Here is a 13638-nt window from a genome sequence, read left to right on the forward strand (position 1 = left end):
CTATGCTGATGATACTCAGCTGGTGGTGGGCCTCACTCAGCTGGCGGAACATCCTGAGGTGTTACACGACTGCCTTGCCGATGTTTTTCGATGGATGTCTATCTCCGCTCTCAAGCTTAATGGAGGTAAAACTGAGCTGATGCTCCTGGGCAACTCCAGCCCCTCCATTATTGCTAGCTGCTGGCCCCGGTCTCTTGGCGACCCACCATCCCCCAAGAAGGAGATCAAGTCCTTGGGAGTATGGTTGGAAGAAGACCTGTCCTTCAGGACTCATGCCAGGAAGACTGCAGGGGTCTGCTTTGGCTTACTGAGATCAGCCCGAAAGGTGCTACCTCTGCTTCCTGATCCAGCAAGGAAGCTATTGATACGTGGCCTGATTCTATCGAGGCTCGATTATGGGAATGCGTTGTTTCTCGGTGCTCCTGAAGCGACCTTCAAAATCCTCCAACAGGTGCAAAATGCAGCTGCGAGAGTCCTTATGGATGTTTCCAGGAGGCAGTCTGCTGCCCCGGCCCTCAAAGCGCTTCACTGGCTCCCCGTGAAAGAGCGGGTGAGATTTAAAGCGCTATGTACAGCCCACAAAATTCTACATGGCAAAGGCCCCCCCATCCTTGCTAATATGGCCCGTTCTTACAAACCTCCACGTCTGCTACGTTCGGACCAAAAACACCTCTTGCAGTCAGCGAGAGTAAGAAGAGCTCGTTCTGGGGGCAGGCGCTTCTCTGTGCAAGTGGCCTCCCTCTGGAACTCTCTCCCCCTCAAGATTCGCTCAGAACCTAAGATCCTATCTTTTAGGAAACTTCTTAAGACTCATTTGTTTCCTTAGCAGTGATTAGCTGTGTCTTCCTTCTGATCTTTTGCGCCGGGATGCCCCTGGGTAAGCTGAGCGCATTATAAATTTCATATTATTATTATTATTATTATTACATTGAGAGAGTTTTTCATGATTTATACCCCTATGGGGAACTCAGTCATTGACTATTCTTGCCTTATATTTCAATGTTGACGCATATTGGATGTACCACTGGTTTTCGGTTCCAAGACGTTCTTGGTTTTTCGGGAGGGGGGAGGGGTTGGGTTATGCCCTTTTATGATGAGAAGATAATGGTAACACAGTTCTGACAGGAAGTAAAATGAGAGATTCGCGAGGCTGTACTACAGTAATTGTGGGATCCTAAGCTCTCTGCACTTTCTGCTGTTTGTTTGGAAAGCCTCACAGACTGGCATTGCCCAGGAGGGTATTAGACATGTCTGTAAAATTAAATGTGCAGTCTCCGTACGTAAACCAGGGATGCCTGCTTCACCTGGCACATCTCCTGAATCTGGAACATGAGTCTGTCTGAGCCCTACTTAAGAGAGGCAGAGAAGATAGATTACCCAGGAGGTGGACTGGTCTCGACCATCAAGGATGAGGTGCTGGGGGTAAAGTCAGACACTGCTGCTTTGTGAGGCCTTTGGACTTGACTCCTGTCTAAATACAAGGCTGGTTTCCCCGGTGCAAAGCCAAATAGCACTGCTCTGAGGCAGGAAACAAAGGCTTTTTCCCAACGTGAGGGATGAGAGATAACCACTCCCACTCTTGGATACATTTACACCCTCCTTAAAACTGATGTGTGCAGGCATGGTGGGCACACCATGGCAAAGTAGCAGGTGAGACCACTGCTCTGTAAGAGTGTGCAGAGCTCAATTCTATGAATTCGCAAGTGTGGCTACTGCATAAACTGCCTTTATTGGTATATAACATGGGCACAGACTGGCTAGGATACAGGAATTGGCTTTGATAAATTAAGGTTAGCTCTTTTGCGTTGTATATTTTCAGTTTTCGCATTGGCTGGAAAATATATCTGCATCACTTGTCTAATGGAATCCTGGCACTACGTTTCCAGACTAGGTAGGAATTTCAACTTTATTGAAGAGTATTTACGTTATGATTTTTCCTGAAGTTAGCATGGATGGCTGAAAGGCAGACCCGCCAACAATAAACCTAAACGTTTTAAAAGGAGACGACATCCCTAAGTTCAAACAAGACCAATTGGCTATGCCAAGCGGCCATGCGGCTGCGAAAGTGATCGCGATTAAACATCAAAGCGAAAGTAATCGCGGTCAAGCGTGGCGCGCGCGCCCCCGCCCGCGCACTTGCACTGTAGCTCTAGGCTGGCCTGGTAGCACTTTTTGGAGCCCTCTCAATAAGTCTCGCCAGACCAGCGCATGCGCTGGGTCAGGCGAGACCTAAAAATGTCCCAATAAGAGCTATTTGCAGGGTGAAATGTATCCGAAAGCCAAAGGCGTATTACTCAAATTAAAAACCTCGACGCTGGCTTTCTTCCTCTCCAAGGTGAGAGTGGTGGGTGAGATGTGAACTGGCGCAAGTTGCGCAGATCTGCGGGCGCAGCGGATGTCTGTCCCGGATCAGCAGCGTCTCTCTTCCCGACCCGTCTGCCACTTCCATCCAGTCACACGGACAGACAGCAGCCCCTACCTGGCTCCTCGCGTAGGGTCTTCACGAGACAGGTCGAGGGCACCCATCGCCCACGGTAAGAGACCCCAGCTGGCAGGGGTGAGAGAACCCCAGCGCTGCCCTGGAGCCTCCGCGCAGACAGTCCATCCTGGGCAGCGGTGAACTCGCGCGGGATCCGCACAATTACATCCGCTCGCAATTTAGACATGGATTAGCATGAACTTCTTTTTATATAATGGGGGGAGCAAAAAGGAGAAAGAAGTTAAACTAAACGCGGCAGTTATACAACAGCTTTGGGAAGAAGGTCATTTAGGAGACACTGGTGTATAATTAGGGGATAATTTATGCTATGGACACAAAATAAACCCCGTTCATAATGCATTGCAAACTCACTGTTTGAATTTTACAGCAGCAATTTCGAATAAAGTAGGGCGTGTCATCATGGAACATTTCCGCTCGATTCCTGATTAGGAGCATAATTGCTTCTCTTCAGATGCGGAAAATACCTACAATTGCAACAATTTAATCATTAATAGTCTTGGCAATGAAATAAAAAATCAATTGGGATTGTACGCTGCTGACACGTCCAGGAGGCAGCCACTTGCGCGGGAAAGTCTGTGCTGCAATTAAGGCTTGCTGGAAGCCCGGAACGCGAGGGTCATTTGCATACATTGGGAGCGTCGGGCGCGGCAGCCTCTGTGCCCTGCTGGCAGAGTATGGCTGCTGACTCACAGCTCCTCTTGCAGATAACCGAGTTATCCGACTGAAAGGGCTCTGGTGAAATTTTCGCATTAGGCGTCCATTATCCGCCAGGAGCTGTTTTGCGGGCGGTGGGACAGGTCTCCCGCAGGGACGGGCAATTAGAGCCCCTTTCAGAGGTATTGAGACAGGGGCGAGATGAGCTGCGCCCCTTTTCTGATCACACGCAAACGCTACTGTGCTTCGATCATGCTCGAGCTGAGTGGCCAAAAATCCACTGCATATGTAAAAGGAAAGTTTGCTTGAAAGAACCCAGGTAGCCGGGGCCACAGGGAAAGCAGTATGGGGTGCGCGCCCTCGTGCACATGCTGCAGGCCCTGGAGGGGCTGTAGGTCTGACAAGGAGCTGGCAGGCACCAGGGGAGGCTGATCATGAAGGTGGGCATAGCAAACAACAAATATGTGTGTGCAGCACACAGGGAAGCGTGCTCTCACAAGGTGGGTGCAGCACCAGAGTTTACAAGAAATATGTTAATGTGGAAACAAAAACAAGTGTATTAGGGGAAGGAGGATTCAAATGGGGTACAAAGTATCACAGTCCGCCAATGTCCATGAGTGGGGTGCTCTGTACCGGATTAGTGATTAGTTCTGGAGCAGGGTTTACTATTGAAAATTTATTGAGATTTAAACTCCAGTTTATGTTATATGTCATGATTAAAATTACTAATTTTTAATCATTAATATTAATTTTGTTGAAAGTCTTGATTAACCAACATTACTAATGAAGAGAAAATTACACGCGGGAATGCATATATGTTGTTTTTTTTAATATGTGAACTAAATTGGTGAGCAAATTAATTAAATGAGTGTCGTAAAAGTGCTATATGTTTCGTGTTTGCGCTTTAAAATAACGTGCTCTAATGCTTCTTTGTGTTGCAGACGGCTAGATAATTACATACACATAAGGGTATTAGTGGGGATTAACACTGTATAATCACTACGATGTGGTAACGTTGTTTTGTGTTTCTTTTAATTAAGATGGTCCGTTTTGGCCTAATCCAAGATGGCCGCTATTTACAGCCTGCACTCGAGTGACTGAGATTTGACAAGAGGCCTTGCTGAACATGGTTGAAAGTCACCTGACCACAGCCTCTGTCTGAATTAAAAGTTTCCGTGAGGACAGCAGCTCCGGGTTGCTTCCATTTGCCCTTGGAAAAGAATAAAGTCACAATGAACTGAGATAACTTGCGGTGGCTTCACTATGGTACCAAGGAAAAGCATTCATAAATGTATCGTTCTCTCAGCTCGAGTTTCCTTCTTCCGTGTTTTTATTTTTGTGGTTTTTCTGAGCGGAGGTTTTCTAAATGTTGCCAAGCGACATCCTTTCCTGCTCGCTCTGCTCAACGGCTTAACGGACATTCAGAGTTTGTTACTTTTATTTTGCAAGTTTTATTATAAATAATGTTAGACTAGGGAGGGTCTGAGGCCACTTCTTCCTGAACCTATGTTCGTGAGGATCGATGCTGATCGTGAGGACGGCGACTCGGGAGACTATACTGAAAGACCTGTCCTGACCCATTTAGCTAGAATAGGTAATTATGAGAATAATGATTTTGCTATTGCTTGACTTTCATTTGAATTAATTTAGATAAACAACCATTTGTTTGAATTCCAGTGTCGGGTGGTCATTTTCTTGTCATTTACTGAGTTTCAAATGTATTCCCTATGTTTAAAATCATGACTCAGGACAATTTCTTTATGGTCGCATTGACCTCGCTTTAGGTGCAGATTGGTTTAGATTTCTCTTATATTCAGTGTGGATAGAGTAATAGAATAAATGTCAGTGTGATGGGCCCTAGCGTATGATGAGTATGTGCGTGCGACTGTGGATATACTCTGTCCGTGGAAGTAGGGAGATTTTATATGCGTCGATCTGCAGCAGTTTCCTGGTAGCAGTATGATGGTTAGATTATTGTCTTGATCTGATAGATTGCTTGTACATAGGCTTTTGATTCATTGATTTATTGATTGATGTTGGTATATGTACTAATACTATATGTTGAAGTCGTCGTATTGAGTTCTATGTAGTGTGTACGGCTTCTGGAACGTGGGGAGCTGGTGACGGTTCCGTAGTAGGGCAGAGGGAAGTGAGTGCTGCTCTCGGGAAAAACGGGATTGTTGGCCCTGTACGTATGCGGGGAGAAACGTGTGACAATTGAAGTTGCGCGTCACATTGTCTGGGTTCGGAATCAGTGACATCGTCGTGTGTTACTATTAGGGACATATTTTCAGTATAAAAGGAGTGTGTATGGTAGCGAAGGTTATCTGTGAAATTTTGGTCTTAAGTCCCAGGGATCCGTAAGGTTCGCCGTTAAAGCTTACTGCTGGAGTAGTAATAGGTATTCTCTGAGCTTGTCTGAAGGACTGGGCAGAGGTAAGCGCTGCTTGGTTAACGCGTGTTATAATTCTGTAGTGGGACAGACTGTTCGCTGTTCTCGGGAAAGGCAGGATTCTGTGTGCATGTGCTACATTTTTCTGGTGTGAAAGTGCGTGAATGTATGAGCATTTAATTGATTGTGAGACTTTTAGGAGCAGTCCTAGAGGAAACAGTTAATGGATGCATGTTAGAAGGGCAGAGTAGAGGGATGTGCTACTGTGTCAACGAGAGTAATTATTCCGTGGTAGAGCAGAGGCAAGCGCTGTTCTAGAGAGAAGCGGGATACTTGTGAGAAAGACTTTTCTTTACTATTCTGTGGTTAGCGAAGCAGACAATGGAGATGTTTATATGTTGTAACTAATAGATTTTGTAGAATTCTGAAACGAAGTCTACTGAGAAGACTTTGTAAAGGAGGGGTAGACAAGTGACAGGAGACAGAGCAGAAGCGTTTGCAGCGACTGCTGACGTCATACAGACCGCACTGTGATTGGGCAGTGGATTAGAATAGTGTTCGCGCTGGGATTGGTGCGTTGGTGTGAGCCGCGCAGGGATTGGAAGGAGTACAGGGTGACGTAGACGCTCCAGGATTGGTGCGTTGGTGTGAGTCGCGCTGTTATTGGAAAAAAGATCGTACAATTGCGTAAAGGACTAGAGGGTTGTAGTAAGCGCGAAAATGTATTATCAACCGGAGGAAAAGAAAAATAAATCCTTGTTCGGTAAAATTAAAAGATGGTTCGACAAGGATAAGAACATAATAACTAAAGAAGGTGAATTGCTACCTCCGACAAGAACTCCTGCATCCTTCATGGTTGCAAAATATGGGTATCATACCTGTATATGGTTAGATAACTGGGCTAAGTATACTAAAGAAGATGGTGTCTTAGCGTTCCCGGAACATGGTTCATTTAATTTGGCCGTGTTGAGAAATTTACGGGAAAAAATGATGTGTCTAGAGCCTAGACCAAGGCCGACACAGTTCGAGGCGTTGGTGGAATGGGAAGATGAGGTGCATGAGCGAGAAAAGCAGAGGAGTGGAGGTAATTATAGGTATATGTTCAGGAGGAAATATGATCGTGAGACTCATCATGATCGAATGAGGAGATGCGAGATGCTAGTATGTCAGAAGGATTATATCCTATGAGAACTGTTGAAGAAGCGGAAGGGAGGAAAGGTGCAGAAAAGGTGCCTGATACAGAAGTGAGAAGGTATGGGCCTAATGATTATGAGGATGAGGTCTTGGATGACATGATTTACAAGAGACCACCTCCATATAGACCAGAACCAGAAGAGAGCACGCCAGTTGCTACTCCAATAAGAGATACTTTACGAATTGTTAAAACTGAGGTTGTGACACCTGATCTGAAAAGTGGTAGCTCTTTCATGGGAAGGGAGAAAGAGAGAGCGCGAGAGAATCGAAGATGAGAAAACAAGGGAATTAGCCAGAACCACATCTGAGCTGACTGAGAAAATTAGAGAGTTGACGAAAAATCTTGAAGCAGTTACAGTACCTGTAACAATTGGTCCGGTTGTGCCTATTTTTGATAAACAAAGAATGGGTGAAAACGGTTTGACGGTTCCCTATGTAGGTAATGGTTTGGTTGGTTCTTGCACTTTGGAGGAATCAAGAATGAGAATGGGAGAAAATAATTTGAGACAGTTGAGACATGACACCTGTAGTGGAGGATCAGATGTGCAGCCTAATTCAGGATTGAATATTGGTTGTTTAGGAGGAACGATTTTGGAACCACAGAGGATGGTAGAACAAGTGGGTGCAGTGAAAAAGTCTACTGAAATAACAGCTGAAGATTTGAATGATTGGTTGAAAGTTCTTCAAAAGAAGGATAAAGATTCACAGGCAATTGATGTAGCCAGGTTGCGCATAGAATTGGAGGAGCTTATTGCAGGAACAATTCCTACAGAAATATTAAACCATCATGATGGAGAGTTGTTATTTATGTGCAAGAGTATCACCTGGAGGGCTAAGAGTACACATGACAGGTTAAGGGCAATAGCGAGTGAACAAGGAGTTGACATGGATAAGGTGAAAGCTTTGCAGAAGCCTTACAGGGTGGATTTCACCGATAAAGACATTGAAAATCTAAATGTTGTTGGTAGAACAGGGCAGATTAAGGAAATGATTGCCTTATTGCGAAAATGAGGTGATGTGGAAATATGGAAGGATAGGTGGTACAAGAAAAGGGAAGATTCAGTGGACAGGACTTACTCAGCTTTTCCCATGAGAGAAAAAGAGAAAACAGTGGATGCTTATCCTATGAGAGAGATTCCTGGAGGAGGATACGTACATGTCCCATGGACTAGACAGGATATTTTATCATTTACAAATGATTTCCCTCGATTGAGAGAAAAGCCCGTCGAGTGGTATAGGCAGGTAGACAGGTTTGTGAAATTGTCAAAGGTGCTGTGGATTGACCTGAATAGTCTGTTTGATATAATTGTTCCAGCAGACTTGTGGGCAGAGTGTAAAATAGTTGTAGATTGGCCTGCAAAGGAGTATCCAAGAGATCCGAAAACGGGAGCACCAGACCCAGAGGTAATGAAGAAATACGAGCAGGTTATTGTGTTCCTGAAAAATAAGGTACCCCCGAAAGAGACAGACTGGGTTAAGATAGATCGAACACATCAGGAAGCAAAAGAATCAGTTCATGCTTTTTACGAAAGGCTGATACTGGCTTTTAAACAGTTCAGTGGAGATGAACACCTGGGTGACAAGGATTTGAGTCATTTTGTATAGAGATTTGTATATGGCCTGAGACCTGAAATCAGTGAAAGAATACGTGAGCATACAGTTGATTGGCAGAGTAAAAAGATTGATGAAATCTTGAGACATGCAAAGTACTTCAGTGATGAGATTGAGGCAAAACAGAGAAAGCTGAAAGAGAAAGCAATGTGGGCACAGGTGAAGGTGGCTGAAAGAAAAGAAGCACAGATGGTGGAACAAGCAAATAATCCAGGAAATAGACCCAGATATGCAGGAAAAGGGAAGGGGAATCTAGAAGAGGCAAAGAAAAAGTTCCCTTGTCACAACTGTGGACAATTGGGGCATTGGAGATCCGAGTGTACCAATCCACCATTAGTGAGTAATGAGAATAAACCCTTGAATCAACAGGTGCAGAACGAGGGGTGTAATCAATAGCAGCAACAGCAGAAGGTTGTCAGACAGCAGAGCCAAGAGCCAAAACCGCCCTTGCCGCAGAATAGAGGGTCCCAAAAGTATAACCAGGACTCAGGATTCTACAATGATGAGCAGGTAAACAAACCGAGACGTTCTAACCTGGTACAGCAGTACTGGTTAAAGAATGAGGGGAGTGAGTCTGAAGGGGACTATTGACGGTGCCGAAGAGAGGAGGAAGAGTGCATACTTGGTGCAACTCTAGAAATAGACCAGGCAGGACCATTTGTAGATGGGAAAATAAATGGGGAGAGTGTTACTTTTTTGGTAGACACAGGAGCGACGAGATCAACTGTCAGGTCAACAGATATTAGAAATCTTCCTCTCTCGGACGAAGCAATCCAAGTGGTTGGTGTAGCTAATACACAGATTAAGACTCGTCTTACCGAACCAGTAAGGGTAAGAATAGGGAAATTTTCAGAAATGCACAGGTTCGTAGTCTGTGACACTAGTCCAGTGAACTTGTTAGGTAGGGACCTATTGTGCAAGATGAATTGTGCAATTTTCTGTACTCCGGATGGAATAGCTTTTGAGACACCAGATGAGGATGTTTTGTACTGGATGACTCTAGATAATAGAGAGAGTGAGATTGTTGGTACATATGCTGTGTTTAATCCAGATGATTTACCTCATGAGTTGAGACACACAGTAAAAACAGCGGTTTGGGATTTTACTGGAGAAGATGTGGGATTGATGAATAATGTAGATCCAGTGAAGATTTCAGTGAAAGAGGGGATTGTTTATCCTAATATCCCACAGTACAGATTGACACCAGAGATAATTGAAGGAATAACTCCTATAATTGACAAGATGATTCAACAGGGTGTTTTAAGAGAGTTACTGAGTAGCCCGTGTAATTCACCGATAATGGGGCTAAAGAAACCTAATGGAAAGTTCAGGATTGTACAAGATTTGAGAAAAGTTAACAAAATTGTGGTGGCATGTTGTCCCATTGTGCCAAATCCGTCAGTGATTTTGTATCAGATTCCTCATGATGCCGAGTGGTACATGGTAATTGATTTGTGTCATGCTTTCTTTTCAATTCCATTGCATCATGACAGCCAGCCGATTTTTGCATTTCGGTTTGGACAGCGTATTTTAGCATGGTGTCGTATCCCACAGGGGTATACAGAGAGTCCTTCGATATTCACTCAGTTGTTGAAAAAATCGTTGGAGAGTTTGATCATGCCTGAAAGCTCAGTACTAGTGCAGTACATCGATGACCTACTTGTGGCATCGAAGACACGTGAAGCTTGTGAAGTAGATACCATAGCTTTACTGAATCATCTGGCAGATGGAGGGTTAAAGGTATCTCCAGCCAAATTGCAATTTGGACACAATATTGAGAAAGGTCTGAGAAAGGTGACCGATGACAGGATCAAAATTATCAGAGGAATGAGAGCCCCAATGACCCAGAGAGAAGTGAGGATGTTTCTTCGGATGGTGGGTTATTGTCGTCAGTGGATAAGTAATTTCTCCCTGATAGCAAAGCCACTGATTAAACTGACCAAAAGTGAAGTGAAAGACCCATTGGAATTGGATGCAGAACAAATGGCAGCATTTGAGGAGTTAAAGAGCAGAATGTGTGAAGCTCCTGCTTTGGGGATGCCAGACTATGAGAAAGAGTTTGAGTTGTACTGCAGTGAGAGGAATGGATGTGCACTTTCAGTGTTAATTCAGAAACATGGACAACTGAGAAGGCCGATTGCGTACTTCTCATCGACACTTGACCCCGTAGCTGTGGGTTTGCCAGGTTGCCTGAAAGCAGTAGCTGCTACATGCAGAAGCTTGGAACAGAGTGAGGGTATAATAATGGGATATCCTGTAAGGGTATTTGTACCTCATGATGTGGCAATTCTTTTGACAAGAAGCAGGACTCAATATATGTCACACAGTCGGCTGACTAAATATGAGAAAATCATTCTGGGAGCATCAAATGTGACTCTCGAGAGATGTGTGAATGTGAATCCAGCGACTGTTGCCAGATGCTGACAATGTGAATGTTGGAGATGATGTTCATCATGATTGTTTGTATGTGCTTGACTATTGCATGAAACCCAGACCCGACATAAGAGATTTGCCATTGCCAGAGAGTGATCATGTGCTGTTTGTGGATGGATCATGTCTGAGAACTGATGATGGTGTGCTGAGTGCAGCATATGCGGTGTGCAAGGTTTCAGAAGTTATGGAAGCTTCGTCTTTGAAAGGAGTAAGATCTGCTCAAGTGGCTGAATTGGTGGCATTGACAAAAGCTTGCAAGATTGGGAAGAATCTGAGAGTGACTGTGATGACTGATAGTCAGTATGGATTTGGAGTGGTTCATGATTTTGGCCAACTTTGGCTTCAGAGAGGTTTCTTGACGTCGAGTGGGACTCCAATAAAGAATGCTGAAGTGATTGGGAAGTTGCTTGAGGCGATACAGTTGCCTAAAGAGCTAGCAGTTGTGAAGTGTGCTGCTCATGGACAAGGAGATGATTTTGTTACTCTTGGTAATCGTTTTGCCAATGACATAGCACAGTATTGTGCAAAGAACAATAATTTGATTAACAGGGGACGAGAAAAGGAGATGTCTTTTTGTTCTGTGATGTTTACTAATGTCCTAGAAACGTGGGATGAAGTGAAACAGTTGCAGGATGAGGCAGGAGATGAGGAAATGAGAGATTGGATCAAGGCAGGTTGTGCCCCAAGAGAGGCAGATCATGTTTGGATCTATAGAGATGGTAGACCAGTCATGCCAAATAGCATGCTGTCAACAATGGCAAGGATGTACCATGGTCAGGGACATCTGGGAAGGGACGCAATGATTAGGTCATTCAAGCAAACCTGGTACAATGCAAAGTTCAGGCTAATTGCAGAAAGCATCTGTCAAAGATGTTTGATTTGTCAGCAGTTCAATACTGGGAAAAAGACAGTGGTGAGTCTAGGAACAATAGGCAGAGAAGGAGGTCCTTTTACCAGAATGCAAATAGATTTCATTGAAATGCCCCAAGTGAACAGATTGAGGTATGTTCTAGTGGTAGTCTGTTTGTTCTCAAGATGGGTGGAGGCCTATCCGACTAGGAGGAATGATGGGATAACAGTGGCAAAGTTACTGTTAAGAGAGTTGATTCCTAGGTACGGGTTCCCAGAGACAATTGAGTCAGACAGAGGTGGACACTTCTACAATGAGCTCATGGGTTTAATTTGTGAAGCATTGAGCATACAGCAGAAGCTACATGGTGCATACAGACCAGAGGCTTCTGGTGTCGTTGAACAGATGAATGGCACAATCAAAAAACGAATTGGTAAGATGTGTTTAGCCACTGGAATGAAATGGCCTAATGTCTTGCCTCTAGTGCTAATGACTATTAGGTCTACTCCGGATAGAACCACAGGGTTGAGTCCGCACGAAATATTAATGGGACGTGCGATGAGACATGCATTTGTGCCTGTCAACAAGTTGATGACAATAACTGATGACATGATTTTGGATTACTGTAAAGGCCTGGCTGACGCAGTTCATTCTGTGTTTCACCAGGTTGGAGAAGACGCTACCACACTTGAGAAGAAGCAAGCCCATGATCTGAGTCCAGGGGACTGGGTGAGGATTAAGGTGCACAGGAGAAGAAATTGCTTGGTTCCAAGGTGGGGAAGGCCAAGACAAGTCATTCTGACTACGACAACTGCAGTGAAGTGTGCTGGTGTGAAGAACTGGGTTCATGCAAGTCATACTCTGAGAGTTCCAAATCCAAAGGATGGGACTGGTAAGGAGTATTTTGAAGAGTCAGATTCCAGTGATGATGCAGAAACTGAACCAGTGAGAAGAAAAAAGAATCCTGAAAGGGGGGGAAGGAGAAAGAGAGTCAGGTGATTCTTTTTTCTTTCCAAGAGAGGCTTCAAGACAAACATTGAGGGTCTCAGAGGAGAGATCAGATTCTGTGAGAGTGCCTGAAGTTCCAACGAACAGTGGAGAAGAAAGAGGAGAAGAGAGCAATTCCACAGCGACTACACCTGAATCAGATGTTGAAAATCCACTTAAGATTACTCCTGAAGAAGTAGGGTCAGTAGAAGAGAGGGACAGATTGCGGAAGACCCCTGAGGAGGTGTAGGGAACACTTCTGATAAGCTAGGTGAAGGGACAAGTAGACAGCAAGAAGATTGCGTGTCGGAGACCCGAGGAGGGACAGAATTAGGGAAATCTCAATCAGTGGTGGAAAAGACTGGAGCAAAAGAGAATTGTTCATGGACAAGAGGCAAATGAGACAGAATCAGATGAGAGTGAGAATGAGAAATCAGAGGGTCGAGTTCTGAGAAAGAGAACTTGCATTGGAGAAAGAAATAATAAAGAAGTGAGACCGAAAAGGGTTGTAAGAGGAGATCTTTGGCCCAATAGAATAAAGAGGCTAAGGTACAGACTGACACGAGCAAGTGCAAGTTCAAGTTAATCGAAAGCTGAACAGGTAAACGAGGTGTCGAGTCAGAATCAAGCAGAAGTTGGAAAACAAAAACAAAAGGTCTCAAAAGAAACGGAAGAGATCAAGAGAGTCAGAAAACCTAACCAGAAGTATAGGTCACCGGAATGGACGTACTTGGCACTGTCTGAAGGTGAAGAGGCAGACATTCAAGGAAATCCAGAGGGGACCGTACGAGAAGTGGTTGAGGAGGAGAAAACTGTTGGAATCCTGAAAGTTATCCTGACTGACATTGGAGAAGAGTCGGATGCACAGGATGTTGTTGAAGATCTGATACAATTTGATGTTGCTGAAGAACAAGTGAAAAGTGATGAAAATCCAAATTGAGTGAGATAAAAGAGTCACTTGGAGAAAAAGTGAAAAGTAGAAAATCTCAAATTAACTGTTTGAAATAATCTAGAGTT

The sequence above is a fragment of the Triturus cristatus genome, chromosome 7 (genome assembly GCF_964204655.1).
Source record: "Triturus cristatus chromosome 7, aTriCri1.1, whole genome shotgun sequence".
NCBI classification, from domain to species: domain Eukaryota; kingdom Metazoa; phylum Chordata; class Amphibia; order Caudata; family Salamandridae; genus Triturus; species Triturus cristatus.